General features: G+C 43.5%; 1 protein-coding gene across 2 annotated transcripts in view; it reads right to left on the reverse strand.

Annotated features, from left to right (window-relative positions):
* Window positions 1–18,538, reverse strand: part of GFOD1 (glucose-fructose oxidoreductase domain containing 1) — a 125,546-nt gene that overhangs the window by 61,857 nt on the left and 45,151 nt on the right. Inside the window, exon 1 of one of the 2 annotated variants that reach the window (XM_031667628.1) lies at window positions 4,128–4,594. The exons of the other annotated variant lie outside the window; for it this stretch is intronic. The gene's annotated coding sequence lies outside the window, so the exon portion shown is untranslated. Of the gene's footprint in view, window positions 1–4,127; window positions 4,595–18,538 lie in introns of those variants that run through there. 2 annotated transcript variants of the gene reach the window in all.

The following is an 18,538-nucleotide window of genomic DNA, read 5'->3' on the forward strand; positions in this document are numbered from 1 at the left end:
ATTGTTGCCACCATTTTAAAGATGAGAACACTGAGATCGGAAAGATTAAGTCACTTGTTCCAGGTCTCAGAACTAGTAAGAGGAAGAGCCCAGGCTTAAATCCAGGCAGTCTGGCCCCCAGGTGTCCTGTGTTCTTGGCCACTACCCTGGGGCTGATGTTCCCCAGGCCAGAGCTAAAATAGACGGGATTAGGAAGATTGGGAAATGGCTCAAAAACCTATCTGAAAATTGTGAGCTTGTTAAAGTCCTTCATGGGGTTGCTCAGAGAGATAAACCAGAATTGGCAGTCCTCATGCACATCTGAAAGCTTCAAGATCTTCATCCCATGCAGCTTCCTCACCAGTGTACACAGTCTGACATCTCCCACCCTGGCCTCTGTCAAATCTCACCCAGAAAGCCAACTAAAAATAGTCTCCACGCAGCACTGACAGAAATTATGATGACAGCGAGGTTCAGGAAAAGAGTCTAGGCCAGGGGTGTCCAATATTTTGGCTTCCCTGGGCCACATTGGAAGAAGAAAAAAGTGTCTGGGCCACACATAAAATATACTGATAATAGCTGATGAGCTAGGAAAAAAGAAAGAAAGGAAAGAACGGAAGGAAGGAAGGAAGGAAGGAAGGAAGGAAGGAAGGAAGGAAGGAAGGAAGGAAGGAGAGAAAGAAAGAGAGAGAGAAAGAACTCGTAAAAAGAAAAAAATCCATGTTTTAAGAAAGTTTACGAGTTTGTGTTGGGCCATATTCAAAGCCATGCGGGGCTGCAGGTTGGACAAGTTTGGTCTGCCATGCTGCTCACACAGAAGCAGGCTCAGGCCAGGGAGTGCCAGTTAGGTTTCTGCCCGCTATGAAGTAGCTCTACCTCTAAGTTTCCAGGGCACACGATGCGAGATGCAAACATCACAGAGCTTTCTAGGCAGCCAGCAGACATGCGAAGCAGGTTAGTCAGGCTACGGTTCAGTCTCCAGTTCCCTCCCTTCTCCCCTGGCTTGGCTGTGCCTCCTAAGGGCGAGTTCTGGGCCAAGAAGGCCACACACGCCCCTAGGCAGGCCACAGGCCCAGACTGCCTAGTCCTACAATACAGAAGACATGAGGGCCAGGAAGCCACAGAAACAGCCATCAATAGGGCTTGGTGTCCCACACACAACCTCAGATTCATCAGACTCCAGCTCTTACTGTGTCATCTGGGTCACAAGGGAAATGGGAGCAGTGAAGTGGAGCTGGACCAGGAACCAGATGCAAACCTACCCTGTTCCCAGGAAAGTAACTATGACCTCTTCTTCACTGTCCTTAGGTCTCTCAAGGATCTCACTTCCATTGCCTGTCCCTTAAAACCCTGGGAAGTGGCCTCTGCCCCTGCAGAAGATGAATGAATCCCCTGCTGGTGTTCTCAAGGCACCCAAGGTAGGTAACATCCAGGGAGCGCCTGGGACAAGCAGAAGGAACAATCCCCCTGAGGATGTGGAAGCAGAGGGACCAGGCCCATCACAAGGCAATCCTGAGCAAGGGATAGTGCAGGACCTTACGAGCGAAAGAGGGGCTAAGAACCAGCAAGGCCAGAGGACAGGGAGCCCTTTGCCAAAGGTTTCAACTTCTGCCCAGCTTTGTCTTGTTCTGGCCACGGCTCAGTGTCTATTGGTGGAAGGGCACGCCCCTGGTGCCAGAAGGCTGGCATTTGAGTCTCATCTCTTTCTCATATCTGTGTCCTGGGGGAGGTTACTTAACTTCTCTGGGCCTCAGTTTTCTCCTCTGTACAGCAGAAATAGAATCATCTCTCACAGTTACTGTGATGAGCATGGCAAAGCATTTTTTGTAAACTACAAGGAAGCTGGCAGTGGCTCCAATGTTTTATGTGATTGGACCTCACAGGACAAAACTAAGGTAACAGAGGATCACAATGCACTTTTTGATATAATCATCTTGAAATTACATTTATCAGGATCATACAGAGTCTTCCCAAAACTGAAGGTCATGCATAATTTGTCCACCTCAAGCCGTTGAACACAGAACATGCATGTAGAGACTTCCAGAAAAATCCAGTAACTGTGATCCAAATGGACAAAAATCCAAGTGGGCTCAAGTGAAATAACAGACATAGAAAACTGTGAAGAGTTAAAAACATGATGATAAAAAAGGACTTTGCCGGCCAGGCACAGTGGCTCATGCCTGTAATCCCAGCACTTTGAGAAGCTAAGGCAGGCGAATCCTTTGAGCCTAGGAGTTTGAAACCACCCTGGGCAATATGGTGAAACCTCATCGCTACAAAAAATTAGCCCGGCATGGTGGTGTGCACCTCTAGTCCCAGCTACTCAGCAGACTGAGGCAGGAGGATCGCGTGAGCCCAGGAGTTCAACGCTACAGTGAGCTGTGATTGTACCACTGCACTCCAGCCTGGGTGACAGAGTAAAAGCCTGTCTCAAAAAAAAAAAAAAAAAAAAGGCTTTGTAATAAACTTTTCTGATGTTTTTCAGAATTCTGTTTGTATAAATTTGAGACATCTACATTTCACAAATGTGATTATCGCATGCGATAATAAAGGAAGGTTTATCCCACTATTTCCTATGCCTGGAGCTTCCTTAGACTTGCACATAATTCCTGCTGCCCCTGACAGGCACCTTTCCAGCCTCTACAGAATCTTTAGCAGACCCACGACACCAGGCTGAGCCTCATGACATTGTGGCCACCAAGTGTGGGAAGGAATTACTAAACTTCAAAGCTGACTCAACCAAAAGAGAAACACGGCAAGTCCCCGATGGAAAGGTGTTGATGGCTCTCTTTTCAAACACCTCCAAGCCTGGCTGGGCACAAAGGCCTGACAGTGTCCCGAGCTACATCAACACAAGCTGGGTTCAAAGACGCACAGGTCTAAGCATCCTGGGCACCACAGAGATAGGAGAGTCCATATGGAAACAGATTGCCTTTTCCATGAACCACGTGTGAATTCTGAACTCCTTTTCTTCTCAGTGTTAGAAAAAGAAAACCAACCCACTTTGCAGTCTCTCTGCGGTGTCTTTAGAAGGCCAGTTCCTTTCTGTGCCTCTCAAGCCCATGCTGAACTTCTCTGTTCTCATCCTAGCACCTCTTTTGACAAGCCGTGAGCCTCACTCAGCCCAGAGTGACACTCGTCACTGGGCCTGGGCCGTGTGAAAACTGGGGGGCTGGGGAGGAAGTGAGAAGGATGCGAAAGCTGAGGCGGGAGGAGGGGTGCCTGCCGCCTGAGGCCCTTGCGGCCAGCAGTGGAAACACAAACTTGACATTTCCATTTTCCATCGCCTTCTGATCTCAGGCCCCCAGTGCGATGCGCTGGCTTTTCATTTCCACTCCCTTTCACACCCAGCACATTAAAGGCCTCTGCAAGACCAACAGTGGAAAAAGGCTATGGGCTTTAAATCATGAAGCCTGGGGAAATTCAACAGTTGCTGTCTCCAGCTTCTCTACCCAAAGCACCAAAAAAGCCTTCCCTGAGGGAGTCCAGGCCCCCTCCCAGGGCAGGGGGCAAGAGTACTGCTTTTGATCATCTGTACTTCTACGGCCACTTTCCCACTTCCCTCCCCAAACACCACAGCCCGGCTGTGAGCTGAAAGAGCTCCCTTTGGCCCTCCATCAGAAGCAGACTTTCTGATCATTCAGTAATTCCAGTAAGGTCCACTAAGTATTGTAAAATATATAGCTTCCCGCCTGCTTTTTCTCTGACCTAGTTAAAAGCACTGTGTTGGGCATACATCTTCTCGATCACATGAAAAGTGGGAATAAATACCTTAATTGGTACCAAGTCCCTGAGCACGTGAGCCAGCTTGCTAGATGCTCAGAAAGGACTCTACAAACATGAGCCCAGGTCATATATTTACAAAGATGTGCTCCCAGGTGGCTCCCACATGGCACAAAGAGGAAAGACCCCAGCAGAAATCAAGATGGGTGGGGATCTGTTCTTTTCATGAGAGTGAAAACACTGGACTATCTCATTGCGGGCTGAGAAGCCCTGGCTGGCCACAGCACAGCTGCCTGTAAAGGGAAACAGCCCCACAGGCTGCCTGGAGGAGCTGGTCCCCTATGCAGCAGACACTGGCTGTCAAAGGGTTGTGTGGCCCCAACATGAAATGATGGCTGTACTTATGAATCGGTTTGTTTACATACCATCAACCAGGATGTTCTGTCAGCTTGCTGCTTTAATGACCAACTGTTGAATGCACTTGAATGCAAAGACCTCAGAGGATTTCAGAGACAGGGAGAGGGTGAGTTCCATGGTCCTCTCAGACAGAAAAGTTTGGGTTTACTGCTAGCCAAAAACTAGGAGTGTGACAGGAACTGCTGACGTCATAAAGCTTGGCCAGAAACGTAGTCAGGTAGTGCGCTGAGCACAGCCCAGACACTGGCGCTCTAAGAAACAGCCCTTTGCCCAAGGCTATCTGGAAGAAACAGAACAGGGCGCAACACAATAGTGTGGTGGAAAATCAACTGAGTGGGTTGGCAAAGAGCATTTTTCTTAAAAGAATAGAAGGGGACACAGAGTGTACCCTATGTAATAAGGGAAGTATTATTTTGTAAAACATTTAAGTTTTATATATTCCATTATTTTGTAAAACATTTAAGTTTTATATATTCTTATGTATGAATATTATATACAGATAGATGTATGTAATATATACATTATTATACAAATATACGACCATAAATATATATACACACACATGCATGTATAGAGTGGTATGGCAGGTTGTATTTTTCAAAAGTGATCACACTACTTCTCATCTCACATCTTCTTCCAGAACCTTGCCACTTCCTGACGAAGAGGTGAAATATATGTCCTTCCCCTCGAATTTGGATGGGTCTTTGGCACCAGCTTAATGAAAAAATATGCAGTGGAAATGGCACCATGTGACTTCCAAGGGTCAACTGTAAAAGCTGATCACAGCTTCTGTGTAGCTGCACTCCGTAGGAATGCTTGCTTTTAAAATCCAGCCAGGCCTGGCACGGTGGCTCATGCCTGTAACTAACCCCAGCACTTCAGGAAGCAGAGGCAGGTGGAGAACTTGAGGTCAGGAGGTCGAGACCAGCCTGGCCAATGTGGCGAAACCCCCTCTCTACTAAAAATACAAAAATTAGCCGGGTGTGGTGGCACACATCTATAATCCCAGTTACTCAGGAAGCTAAGGCAGGAGAATCGCTTGAACCTGGGAGGCAGAGGTTGCAGTGATCCAAGATCATGCCTCTGCACTCCAGCCTGGGTGACAGAATGAGACTCCATCTCAAAAAATTAAATAAATAAAAATTAAAAAATAAAATCCAGCCATTGCGCTGTGAAGAAACCCAAGCCACATATGGTATGGGATGCTGTCCATCAAGTATAAACAGAAGGAAGGGATTGGCCACGGTGTTATCCATATTCCCAACACTCCTATTATGGGGTTCCCATAGAGACAGGCAACTTGTGTACAATGGGGAAGACTCAATGAAAGGAAACGAAAGAAGCTCTTGGAGTCCACCTACGGCAGGAGTAGTGGGACAGCGGGTGGGGAAGAGTATCCTTGTGGCCTCCAGCACAGCCTCCAGACAGTGGAAACCAGGGCTATCTGTGGGTCTTGGGTGGCCTGCCCCACTCCCTCCTCCCAGGCTCGCTACCAGACTCTACTCCTCACCTCCTCTGTCTCCAGGACTCCCTCTCGTCAGGATACCTACCTGAGGACTCTCCATCTCCAACTTTTCAAGTAACCTTCCCCTGCCCTCTCTACAGTCCAGCCATCATACGAATGCCTTATATGTGCTTCATCTCTTTTGATATTCACAGCCATATTTATACATCGGGAAACTGAGGCATGAAGAAAGCAGTGAAGGCATTCATCTGAGGTCAAACAGCTAATAAGTTTGGGTTTGGGACTGAATGAGGGCCATTTAATTTTGCATTGCTTATTTTGAATCACTATGCTATATTCTGCAAAGAAGAATGAGCTGGAGAAGGGAAACTGAAATCTGTGGGCCTGAAGGTAGTGGTGGTGGGGACTATGATGGTAGCACCTGCTCTGCCACAGTCTGTACTGTGTACCACACAGTCATGGTGTCCAGTCTTCACCACTCTAGGCAAGTAAGATTATTATTATTGCCCATTTTGCAGATGAAGAAACTGAGGCTCGGATATGTTAAGCAATTGTTCCAAGGTCATTTAGTCAGAGTCAAGATTCCATCCTAGACCTCCCATTCTTTCTACACTACCACTCATATTCTCTCCTCGTCCAAAAGGAAAATGATGGTCCCACCTTGTCTTGACTAGCCACATTTTCACACAGGTTCTTTTGGACTTTCATTTTCTCTATGATCTTTCTTTAAAGTCATATGCTGAAAGAGCCTTCCCTCCAGATAATTCCACACTCACCAATAGGGCCAAATGCCCTTTTAGCTACAGAGCTTGGTGGCACTTTTCTAACTAAAAAACTGCACCCACTCTCTTCTCTGAACCGCCCTACTCTAATTAGCATTATGCAAATTTTATTTTAAGAATGAAGCTTTTCATCTGTGATGAGAAAGAACTCAAAGCAATAAAGGACCCAGCACCTCAATACAAACTTAAATGACCACTTACATTTAGTTCCCAGGTTGCCACCAAGTGTGAAATGTCACCAGCTAAAAATCTGTAATTAAACTCATTTTCCCAAAGTCCCTCCTTCCTTTTGCCTGCCTTCAAAATCCAAAGCTTGGCAGAAACAGTTGATTGTTCAGAGCCTGTGCCTCTAATGGCAGATTTCATGAAAAAAGCAATTCTCTCCACCCTCGGTATTGAAAATCACTAAGGGGCCATTTCCTCAGCAGCATTCTGCCTCTACTCTGTTAACATAGCTCAGGGAGGAGAGGGTTCTCATTACCCAGTGACTCAGCCCAAGCATGGCCCAAGTCACACACCACATAGCTTCTGAACCCACTCTGAGCAGGCAAACATCAAAACAACAAACCAACAGGTGTAACGGCACAGGTTCATTCAGAAACAGAAGACAGCCATTTTCCACACAACTAATCACCAGATTTCTTCCTGGTTAAGTAATATTCTTTTCTTCTTTTTTTTTTTTTTGAGATGGGGACTCAGGCTGACATGCAGTCATGCAGTTATGACTCACTGCAGCCTCAACCTCCTGGGCTCAAGTGATCCTCCCACCTTAACCTCCCAAGAAGCTGGGACCACAGGCGTGTACCACCATGCCTGGCTAGTTTTTATTATTATTATTATTTGTAGAGATGGCACCTCACTAGGTTGCCCAGGCTGGTCTCAAACTCCTTGGCTCACGCAATCTTCCCACCTTGGCCTCCCAAAGCGCTAGGATTATGGTGTGAGCTACCATGCCCAGCTTAATGATATTCTAAACAGACAAGAACCTTAGGAAGAATACAGAAGAGAAAGACAGGGTAAAATTCCTATTTCCATGTCAGCCAAAGGTGACACTTCTGCTAGAAGAAAACTTCAGGAAAGGGCATCAAAAAAGAAAGTAATCCCATCCAGTCCCTTACTTTCCTCTTATCACAACACCCAGCTACCTGGTTTCCCTTGAGGTTCCAGCCTATGGCCTGTGCACATCCTGCCATATCACTATGGTTGTTCCCTGAGCGGGCAGCACAGAGGCTATTGCAGCCTCTCCTCACATGTTGCTCTGTCTCCTGTGCATCTATCTCCCCTTCCTACACTCCGACTGCATATCCCACCAAACCTTCATCCACGCAGTGAGAGAAGACAGAGTGTCAATAAACAAAGCAGCAACTTGCCCCAAACCAACTTCCTCTCCTATATCTCTGGTCATGTAACACTGCCCATAGAACATCGCTGGTCACGTGTACAAGTTAATTAGAAACATCCAACATTTACTCATGCAGCCCTAGTCTATGATCAACATTCGGCTAAGCCGCAGTCTGCCTAATTTTGGGTTTCTCAATGGCAGCATGACTGACATTTTGTGCTGGGTCACTGTTTTTTTTTTTTCTTTGAGATGGAGTTTCGTTCTTGTCGCCCAGGCTGGAGTGCAATGGCGTAATCTCAGCTCACTGCAACCTCCGCCTCCAGGGTTCAAGCAATTCTCCTGCCTCAACCTCTCAAGTAGCTGGGATTACAGGCACCCACCACCATGCCTGGCTAATTGTTTCTATTTAGTAGAGATGGGGTTTCACCATGTTGGTCAGGCTGGTCTCAAACTCCTGACCTCAGGTGATCTGCCCGCCTCAGCCTCCCAAAGTGCTGGGATTACAGGTGTAAGCCACCATGCCTGGCCTTTGGGTCACTTTTTGTTGTAGGGAGCTGACTGTCCTGTGCATCATAGGATATTTAGCAGCATTCCTGGCCTCTACTCCTAGATGCTGATAGCTCTTCAATTGGGACAACCAAAAATGTCTCCAGACATTGCCAAATATTCCCTGGAGGGCAAAATATTCCCCAGTTGAACATCACTGGGTTAAGCTAAAGGAGGACTTCCATGGAAGAAAGGCTTGAGGGGAGTTTTCATGTGGGGTTGCGGGGTGGGGAGTTTTCTTTGTCCTCCACCACACCACATTGCATTCCCTCTCTCTTCAGTGCACTGCCAACACCTTCACCCAGAATGCCTACAACTTCTTCTCTCCTCTGCCCAAACCATGAGAGTCAGCCAGAGAGCCAACTCTTCCATCAAGGCTCCCTCAGCCCGCACAGATCACCTGCTCCAGTTCCCAAAGGCACTTATCTGCAGACTACTGTCTCAACAAACATTTTCAGAGTCTTCTTGTAAGGCCTGCACCAGGCCCCTGAATACTAAGAGGAAGTAAGCACAGTCCTGAGGAGCACCATGACCTATGAGAGCATCAGAGTCACAGCCAGTGTTACAGCCTGTGTGGGGCAAGTGGAGGGCACAATGGGAACAGGGAAGTCAAGTACAGGGCATTATGGGAACACAGAAGTCAGGTGCAAGGCATTAGGGGAATATAGAGGTCAAGTGCAGGGCATTATGGAAACACAGGAAGTCAAGTGCAGGGCATTATGGGAACACAGAAGTCAAGTGTGGGGCATTATGGGAACACAAAAGTTAAGTACAGGGTACATGGGAGCGCAGAAGTCAAGCACCTAACTCTCGAACTGGAAGGAGAATTAGACATCCAGAAAAGCAAAACATAAAAGACCAGTAAAAATCAGTCCGACATGAAACAGGGAAGGTACTCCTTGAAGACAGAGTAAATAGAAGCATAGTAGGTTTTCAGAACAGCAGGCTACAGGCCAGAACACAGCAGAAGAACCAAAAACAGCAAGGCAAAATATGGCTGGAAAAGAAGAGGCCTAGAGAATTTGCTACATGTTCAGCCAGCATCTGACTCGCTTCAACGGGCCACCTGCAGCAGCAAGGTCACCGCACAAACTCGTACATCTTGAAGGGCACATGTCTCAAACCAAACACCTCCAGGGCAACCGTAGACCTGCCTCTTTCTAGAGCTTTCTCTTTCTGAGCACCTCCAAGCACATGCTGTGCTATACTCACGAACATCCCAGCCTTCGTGTCCTTACAGAAGGGGTTTTGGGAACTGCAGCCTTGAGCTACAACTGCCGTCTCTATTTACCTACCTGGGAATAGAATGCTAATAGAGAAACAACAAGCAATGGAACTCAAACACAGAGCAGCAGAGAACGCTTGAAGAATGTGTCTTTGACTTGTGAAATACTGGTTGTGGTAGAGGTGCTAATTCCCTACTTGCATCATGAACAAGTTACCTTTGTACATGCTGTTCCCTCTGCCTGGAATACACTTTTCTTCCCTCTCTGAGTTATTTTCCTGCTCATACTCTCCTCTCAAATAAGACTTCCTTTACTCATGAACTACTTCAGATCCCTGGCATATGCTCTTGATTCTCCTTCATCTCTCTTAATTGTAATTAAATAATCAATAGTGTGTTTTCCTGTACTAGACTGTTAGCTCCAAAGAAACAAGGCTGCACCAGTCATGGGCACCATCCCTCCAGGTGGGTTTGCTCCAGTAAGACCCCCAGTACATCCAAGCAGCTTGTTGCATTGTTGAGAAACTTCTGTGCTGGTTGGTAAACAGCTACTGCTCCAAGCCTACTGCATGCCTTCCCCAGAAGCTAGACTCGATCCAAACCATGCGATGACTCTTTATAAGATGGTTTCATAGCATTTCCTGTGCACAAAGTGTTGGCTGTAAGTAACAGGCTAGCCGGGAACTCTGAACTTTTGCCTGCTGTTCTTGACTAATAAACTTGGAAAAGTTGGGTTTCTTCTCCAGCTAGCTATGTTTTTAAAACTCTAATATTTTAAATATAGGAATGGAGGAGAGGGGTTAGGAGTGATGGTCAAAGGAGATTTTAGCACACATTCATGTTTACACATCTAATTAGAAACGAAAAGGAATTTTATCTTACATGAGTAGAATGTCTGAAAGGATTTACAAGACACCAGAATCATAGAAATGAAAGCCAGTTTGCATTCTTGACTTCTAGAAACTTTCATCTCTGAATTCAGGGAGTAACAGTGTTTTCTCCAAGAAGGGGAGTTGGGTGACCAGAGGATGGAGAAACAGGAAGATTAACATTTCATTCTTTACTCTTTTGTACCTTTGAATTTTGAATGCATGTGTGTATTACCTGGGCTAAAAGTATACAAACATGTTTTTAAAAATTAAACTTTGAAAGTACGTAAATAAAATTTAATTTTAAAATGAAGGTAAAACAAGAATATGTTCCTTGTAAAAAAAAAAAAAAAAAAAAAAAAGTCTAACACTACAGTAGGAAATAAAATGAAATTAAGTGTTTCCCTTGCCAACTTCTGTTCATTCCCCAAATAAAATGGTTGTAAAAGTTTCTTGTATATTCTCCTGGATATCTATCTTTTAAATATAATTAACACAAATGGATCATGCTCTGCATTCAATTTCATATATTAATTTTTCACTTTCTGTATCTTAGAGATCTTTCCATATCAGCACATGCAAATCTAAATTATGGTTTTATAGGCTGCATAACAGTGTGTTGTATTAATATGACACAATTCACTTAACCCATTCCTCTATTAACATAGACACAGTGTTTCCAGTTATTCAATATTATAACCAATGCTGCAATAAATAGTTCTGCTAATATAGCTAAATGAATTCCCACAAGTAGATTTGCAAAGGTGAAGGGTGATGATTTTCACCTTGACCGCTATTGCTGAATTGCTGGGCACACAATCATTCTGTGGCTTTATTTTTTCCATTTCGTATATCAGAAAAGTATTGACGAGCTATTGGATTACTCCTACAAAAGGCTTGGCTAGCCTGAGAAATATGAAGCGAGATCATTTTATGTGACATTCGGTCAAAGGCATTGTGTTCATTCAGAACTCCAATTCAGAGCTTTGTGCAGAGCCAGCTCATACGGACAGCTCCAGGCCAAGCTGCTTGTCCAACAGCATCAGCCTCAGAGGCCCTCGAAAAGCAGGGCCTGGACATCCCATGGCCAAGTTGTGTTTACCTCCTAAAATCACTTTCAGAGGGAAAGTGTGAGTAAGGTATGAGAAAAAGGGAAAGGCTGACCCAAATGAGGTGTGCCTTGGTGAAGGCAATGATGAAAAGCCAGGAAGCTTCACCTTCAAAGCTCCAAACTGGTATTGGGTTTCTGCCTCTCCCTGCTCCATCATCGAGTTCCCTTGATGACATACCAAGCCTCTCTGAAGATTTTATCTTTGAAATCATCCTTTCTCTAACCACAGTAAATTCAGGAGACAGGCTTGAGTAGCACCCTCTCAACTCTAAAAGTCACTCTGAAATCCCTTCACAGTCCCTCACATGCAGCCAGTAGAACTTTCTGCAAGGCTAGAATTGCTCTTTATCTGTGCTGTTCAATATAGAAGTCACTCCACACACGACCACTGAGCACTTGAAATGTGGTTAATGCAACTGAGGGACTGAATTTTTCATCTCATTTTCTTTTAATTAATTTAAATGTAAATAATTGCTTGTGACTAGTGGCTACTGTGTTAGGCAGAGCAGCTATCATTGTTTTTAAAGTATAGGTGCCTTCTTAGTTCAAACCTCTTACAATCAGCCCATTCAAAAAGACAAACCAACCCTCTAGCAATCATGTAACAGATGGATGTGTATAGATATACAGCAATGCATACACAATGGGCCAAAATACTGATCATGACCTTTGGCAGTCACTGCTATGTCTGGTCAGCACACTGCTGTATACCAGACAGAAATCATTACTGGTGTACTTGAGTTTGCAAGAGTAAAGATACTTTACTCATTCTTTGCTCAGCAAACATCTATTTCAGCTATGCTGTGCTGGGCCCTGGGGTTACAGAGAAATAAAATGCTGAGGGAGCAAATGGGTAAAGGAGGAAGGAAGAAAAATAAAATAAATAAAATATGGACAGAGAGAGAAAGAGAGAAAAATACAACTATGTGGTTAGCATTCAGTGCGCACTTTTTAACATGTTATTTCATTTATTTAATTTAGTGGATGAGACATATAAATGCCAAATGGCCATGTTATGTGATTAAGGGTTTACTAGGCTATCCACAAAGAACTCTGGGAGCGTCTAAGAGCATACACTGATTTGAGCCTCCTCTTCCATTCCAAAGTGAGATTTTGAAGATTTAGTATTGATGAGCCCAGCCCTGAATAACTCTAGTGCACAGTTGTGATCATTCTGTTAAAACTTAGAATACAAAAGCTGTGTGCATTGTGTTTACATAAGAATGAAAAAAAAGGGAAGTTTATTTCAACATGGAAGGCAAGAAGGCAACAAAAATGTTGAGGAACTGAGGATGCAATTACCCTCTTTACAAAGAAAGCCGATTGTAATCACACACAAAGTTTTACTATAGCCTGTAACCTCAAGAGTAGTTCCCAAGCCTCACAGAAAATTCAGTACCATCTCTGAATGTAAAATTATACCTTCTCAAAAATGAATGAAAAAAAATTAAATTTGAAAACATGAATGACTAGTCTCTCAATTAGTAACATAGTAATATATATTAATCTACACTGCTGAGTGCTTATAATGGACCTGACATATGTATTTTTTATAACATCTCTAATCTTCATCACCCATCACCCTGTAAAATGAGCATCCACTGTTAACATTTTATAGATAAAGAAACCAAGGTTCGGTGACCAAGTACTGATCTACGATTCAACCCAGACCTTCTGAGGTCTGAAGTCCATACCTCAGCCCATGGTGAACATCCTAACACTAATAAATGCCAGTAAAAACCCCTGAATACGTGAATGTGTATTGGAGCTGGTACTAAGGTGAAGGTGTTAGCTGGTAATGTTCTGAGAGCAGAATTGTTAATCCAGACACAATGGATTTTATAATTAATGCTTATGAAACATTGACAGAAATTGATATCCTACAAGTAGACATGATTTTATACCAGCGAATGAGAACAGAATCATAGAAATGAAAGCCAATTTGCATTATTGACTTCTAGAAACATTCATTTCTGCAATCAGGGTACTCAGGAATTAACTGGTCTAGATGTGCTAGATAGAAGATTAGATATATATTCCCCAAACCTTCCTCACATTTAATTTTCTCAAGACTGCCCCTTGTCTAACACTACAATAAAGTCACATTTTAAAAACTTATCACAATAAGAAGAAGGAGAATCTGGGAACGAACAATTGAAAATTGAAAGAAGATCACATGTTTCTGTAATTTCAAGTGGATTTGGGTGCACCTGCAGGTCTAAGAAAGTGGCACAGTTGTCAGAAGAGGCTCTGACGCTCGGCCATTTCCCTCAATGCTTCTCTGCAACAACACCATAGGCTTAGAGTATCTGACTGTCTCTGTCAAATAAATGCAAGAATTGCACTCCTGTGCCTCCCTTCTAGCATATGTGGGAACCACCACATTGGCATTTCAGAAGTTTTCTTTACAGGTAGAGAAACTGAGCTCACTGGACACAGTAGCTCATCTTGTAACCCAGCTACTCAGAAGACTTAGGCAGGAGGACTGCTTGAGGCCAGGAGTTCAAGAAGCTGAGCTAGGGATGTTGGTTGTCATTTATTGAGCATTTACTATGTCCTGGCAGTGGACTAATCACCATGCATGTATTATCTCTTTTAATCTTCATGGGAAACATGTATGTTAGATAATACTATGCCCAGTTTCCAGATGATGAAACCCTACTATTGAGCTATGAAACTTTTCAAGTCTTACTAAACAGTGGCTCTCAACATGTTTACCCAGGCTGAGAAGAAGGGAGAATACTTTCAAAGATACCAATGTCTATGATTCACCCCTAGAGATTGTTACACCCTTGCTCTAGGATACAGCCTGGGCATCCAGAGTTTTAAGAATTTCACGGGCGATTCTAATGTGCAGCAAAGACTAAGAACCATGGCACAAAAGCAAGTCAGTAGAAGAGACAGGATTTGAACCCAGAACTCTCTAATCCCAGAACCTGAGACCTTGACTGCTTGCCCTATACTGCCCTAAAGCTGAAATTGAGAACACTGGATGTTGGCAATCAATGATAATTATTATAGGAAATCTAATCTTGACCAATCCTCGCATTCCAGGCTGCCCAGTTCTTCCATCGAGTGCCAGGTCTTTCCATTTAAGGGTTAACATTAGTTCTTTTTTTTTTTTTTTTTTTTTTTGAGATGGAGTTTCGCTTTTGTTACCCAGGCTGGAGTACAATGACACAATCTCAGTTGGTTGCAACCTCCGCCACCTGGGTTCAAGCAATTCTTCTGCCTCAGCCTCCCAAGTAGCTGGGATTATAGGCACCCGCCACCACACTCAGCTAAATTTTGTATATTTTTAGTAGAGACAGGGTTTCACCATGTTGGCCAGGCTGGTCTCGAACTCCCGACCTCAGGAGATCTGCCGGCCTTGGCCTCCCAAAGTGCTGGGATTACAGGCATGAGCCACCGAGTGTGACCAACATGAATTCTTTATTTGTGAACCATGTACAACTCCATCTACAATGACTGCTCTCAGAGTCCTATCCTTGGGCAGCACTCCTCATCTCTAGAAAACCAAGAGTTCAGACTTCCTCCCATTTCAGGACTGGCTGGGTCTCCTGGCAGCAATCTTGCTAACAAATGTTTTCAGAAATCAAAACCAGATATGTTTCCTATTAAATCAGAGAACAGCTTTCAATGTAAACAGTACTTGGGTAATTACCCTAACATGCCTAGTTCACTTCAAGAAATGCAGAGCTCTTTAAATACTTTAAAATAGTGCTTATTTTGTTATTTTTAAAGCCTCAGTTTTGCCAGAATTTCCCTGGTGTGTGTCTGTCCTGCTCTGGATACATTCTCCACTGCTCTTCTCCTACTGTTCCTCCCCACAGACAGAAGGAACTGCTGCAATTTGCTGCGTATTCAGACGGATGGGGAAAAAAAGAATAGGGTTTGGCCTGTTACACTGATTACCTTCATCTGCTAACCTAAAAGTCCATCAGATCATCGTGAAGAAGTCATCACACAGTCCACATCTACTAAGGTTGATAGAATTTGGTACAATAAGCATTTAATGGTAAGATCTCCTTCCCCAGCCCTTCCCACAAAAGCTAGGGTAGTGCTGTGCCCACACTGGGCCCAAGTTTATTTCTGGACTCTGAGACCTCCCTCCAGTTCTGAAGGTGCATAAGGTCCACCACGGATGTCTGCCCTTCTTCGTCCTCCCACATCCACGCTGCCACCACACACCTATGGGTTCTGACTTTTCTTCTTTCTAAATGAGTGGGATTTGGGGTAAAAAGCTCCCTATAAAATGACAAATCTGAGATCACTGCAAGTGATAAATTTCTTTCAAATGAAATGTGGCACACGTAGCTTACACATCACATAAACACTTATCCAACACAAAGAAGAAAATAACTGAATCTAGAGTTCTCTTTGATTTCATACTTTGTGTTAAAAAAATGTATCTTTTCTTGAAAATTGGTAAGATAGTAGATTTTTAACTGTTCTCACTGCAAAAATAAATGGTACCTATAGTAAGTTCTCCCTTCATCAATACGTTCTTGGCAACTGCAACTTTGCACTTGAAGTATATTGAGTGTATTGTATTGGTGTAACAATATACCAACGTGAAACCAATTCGACATAGACTAATTGATATAAACAAGAGTTACGTTCCTACAGCATATTTCTGGTCACAGAAATATCACCAAACTTCTAAATAAACACCCAAAACACTTATAATGTTAAATATTGAAGTAAATGTCATAGATAGATACATATTTAAGAAAGATTAATAAAAACAAGTCAGACAGTTATTTACCCAATTATTCCAGTTTAGGGGCAAGTGTGGCTGCAGCCTGTCCTGGCTGCTCAGGACACAAGGAGAGACCCAGTCCTGGACAGGATATCATCCCATGGCCAGACACACCCACACACACACACCCCACACTCACTCAGATAGGGACCGTGTAGACACGCCAATTCTCCTAATAGGCACAGCTTTGGGATGTAGGAGGCAACTACAGCACCTGGGGAAAACCCAAGCAAACATGGGGAGAGCATGCAAACTCCACACAGACAGTGGCCATGGCCGGGAATCAATGTTTTTTCTAATCGTTATAATGAAAGTATGCTGAACATTGTATGTGAAGTACTGCTTATGTAAATTAGCTTGACTTAGCCATTCCACAGTATATACAGGCACACCTCACTTTATTGTGCTTTGCTTTATTGTACTTTTCAGCTATTGCATTTTTTTTTTTTTAATAAATTGAAGGTTTATGCAACCCTGCATCAAACAAGTCTATCAGCACCATTTTTCCAATAGCATGTGATCCCTTTATGTCTCTCTATTACATTTTGGTAATTCTCACAATATTTCAGACTTTTTCATTACTGGTGTTACAGTGATCTAAGCAACAGATTTTCAATGTAGATGAAACAGCCTTCTCTTGGAAAAAGATGTCATCTAGGATTTCCATAGCTAGAGAGAAGACAATGCCTGGCTTCAAAGCTTCAAAGGACAGGCTGATTTTCTTGTTAGGGGCCAAAGCAGCTGGTGACTTTAAGTTGAAGCCAAAATTTATTTACCATTCCAAAAGTCTTAAAGTCCTTAATAATTATGCTAAATCTACTCTGCCTGTGCTCTATACATGGAACAACCAAGCTTGGATGACAGTACAATATTTTAAGCCAACTGTTGAGAGCTACTACTCAGAAAAAACGATTCCTCTCAAACTATTACTGCTTATTGACAATCCGCCTGGTCACCCAAGAGCTTTCATGGAGATATCCAAGGAAATGAATGTTGTTTTCATGCCTATAGCTCATGGATCAAAGAGCAATTTTGACTTTCAGATCTTACTATTTAAGAAATGTACTTTGTAAAATGATACCTGCCACAGACAGTGATTCCTCTGAAGGATCTGTGCAAAGTACACTGAAAACCTTCTGGAAACAATTCTCTATTCTAGATGCCATTAAGAACATTAGTGATTCAAGGGAGGAGGTCAAAATGTCAACATTGACAGGAGTTCAGAAGAAATTGATTCAAATCCCCATGAATGACTGTGAAGGATCCAAGACTTTGGTGGGGAAAATCACTGCAGATGTGATGGAAATAGCAAGAGAACTAGAATTAGAAGTGGAGCCTCAAGATGTGACTGAATTGCTGCAATCTCATGATAAAGCTTGAATGGATGAGAAGTTGCTTCTTATGGATTAGCAAAGAAAGTGGTTTCTTGAGATAGAACCTACTCCTGTTGAAGATGCTCTGAACATTGTTGCAATGACAAGAAAGGATTTAGAATATTACATAAACTTAGTTGATAAAGCCGCAGCAGTGTTTGAAAGGAGTGACTCCAATTTTGAAAGAAGTTCTACCATGGGTAGAACTATCAAACAGTATCACATGATATTGAGAAATCTTTCTTAAAGGAAATCAATGCGGCAAACTTCATTGCTGTCTTATTTTAAGAAATTTCTGGCCAGGAGTGATGGCTCATGCCTGTAATCGCAGCACTTTGGGAGGCCGGGGTGGGTGATCATCTGATGTCAGGAGTTTAAGACCAGCCTGGCCAACATGGTGAAACCCTGTCTCGACTAAAAATACAAAAATTAGCTGGGCGTGGTGGCAGACATCTGTAATCCCAGCTACTCGGGAGGCTGAGGCAGGAGAAGCACTTGGACCCAGGAGGTGGAGGTTGCAGTGAGCTGAGATTGTGCCATTGCACTCCAGCCTGGGCGACAAGAGCAAGACTTTGTCTTTAAAAAAAAAAACATTTTTGTCACAGTTACCCCAGCCTTCAGCAACCAGCACCCTAACCAGTCAGCAGCCATCAACATCAAGGTAAGACCCTCTACTAGCAAAAGGATTACAACTTGCTCAAAGCTCAGATGATCATTAGCATTTTGTAGCAAATTAAAATATTTGGGACCCAGCAATCCCATTACTGGGTATACCCAGAGGAATATAAATCATTCCACCATAAACATACATGTACACAAATGTTCACTGCAGCACTATTCACAACAGCAACGACATGAAATCAATCTAAATGCCCATCAATGACATGGGTAAAGAAAATGTGGTACAATGGGTAAAGAAATGTGGTACATAAACACCATGGAAT

This window comes from Papio anubis, chromosome 6 (genome assembly GCF_008728515.1).
Source record: "Papio anubis isolate 15944 chromosome 6, Panubis1.0, whole genome shotgun sequence".
Classification (NCBI taxonomy): Eukaryota; Metazoa; Chordata; class Mammalia; order Primates; family Cercopithecidae; genus Papio; species Papio anubis.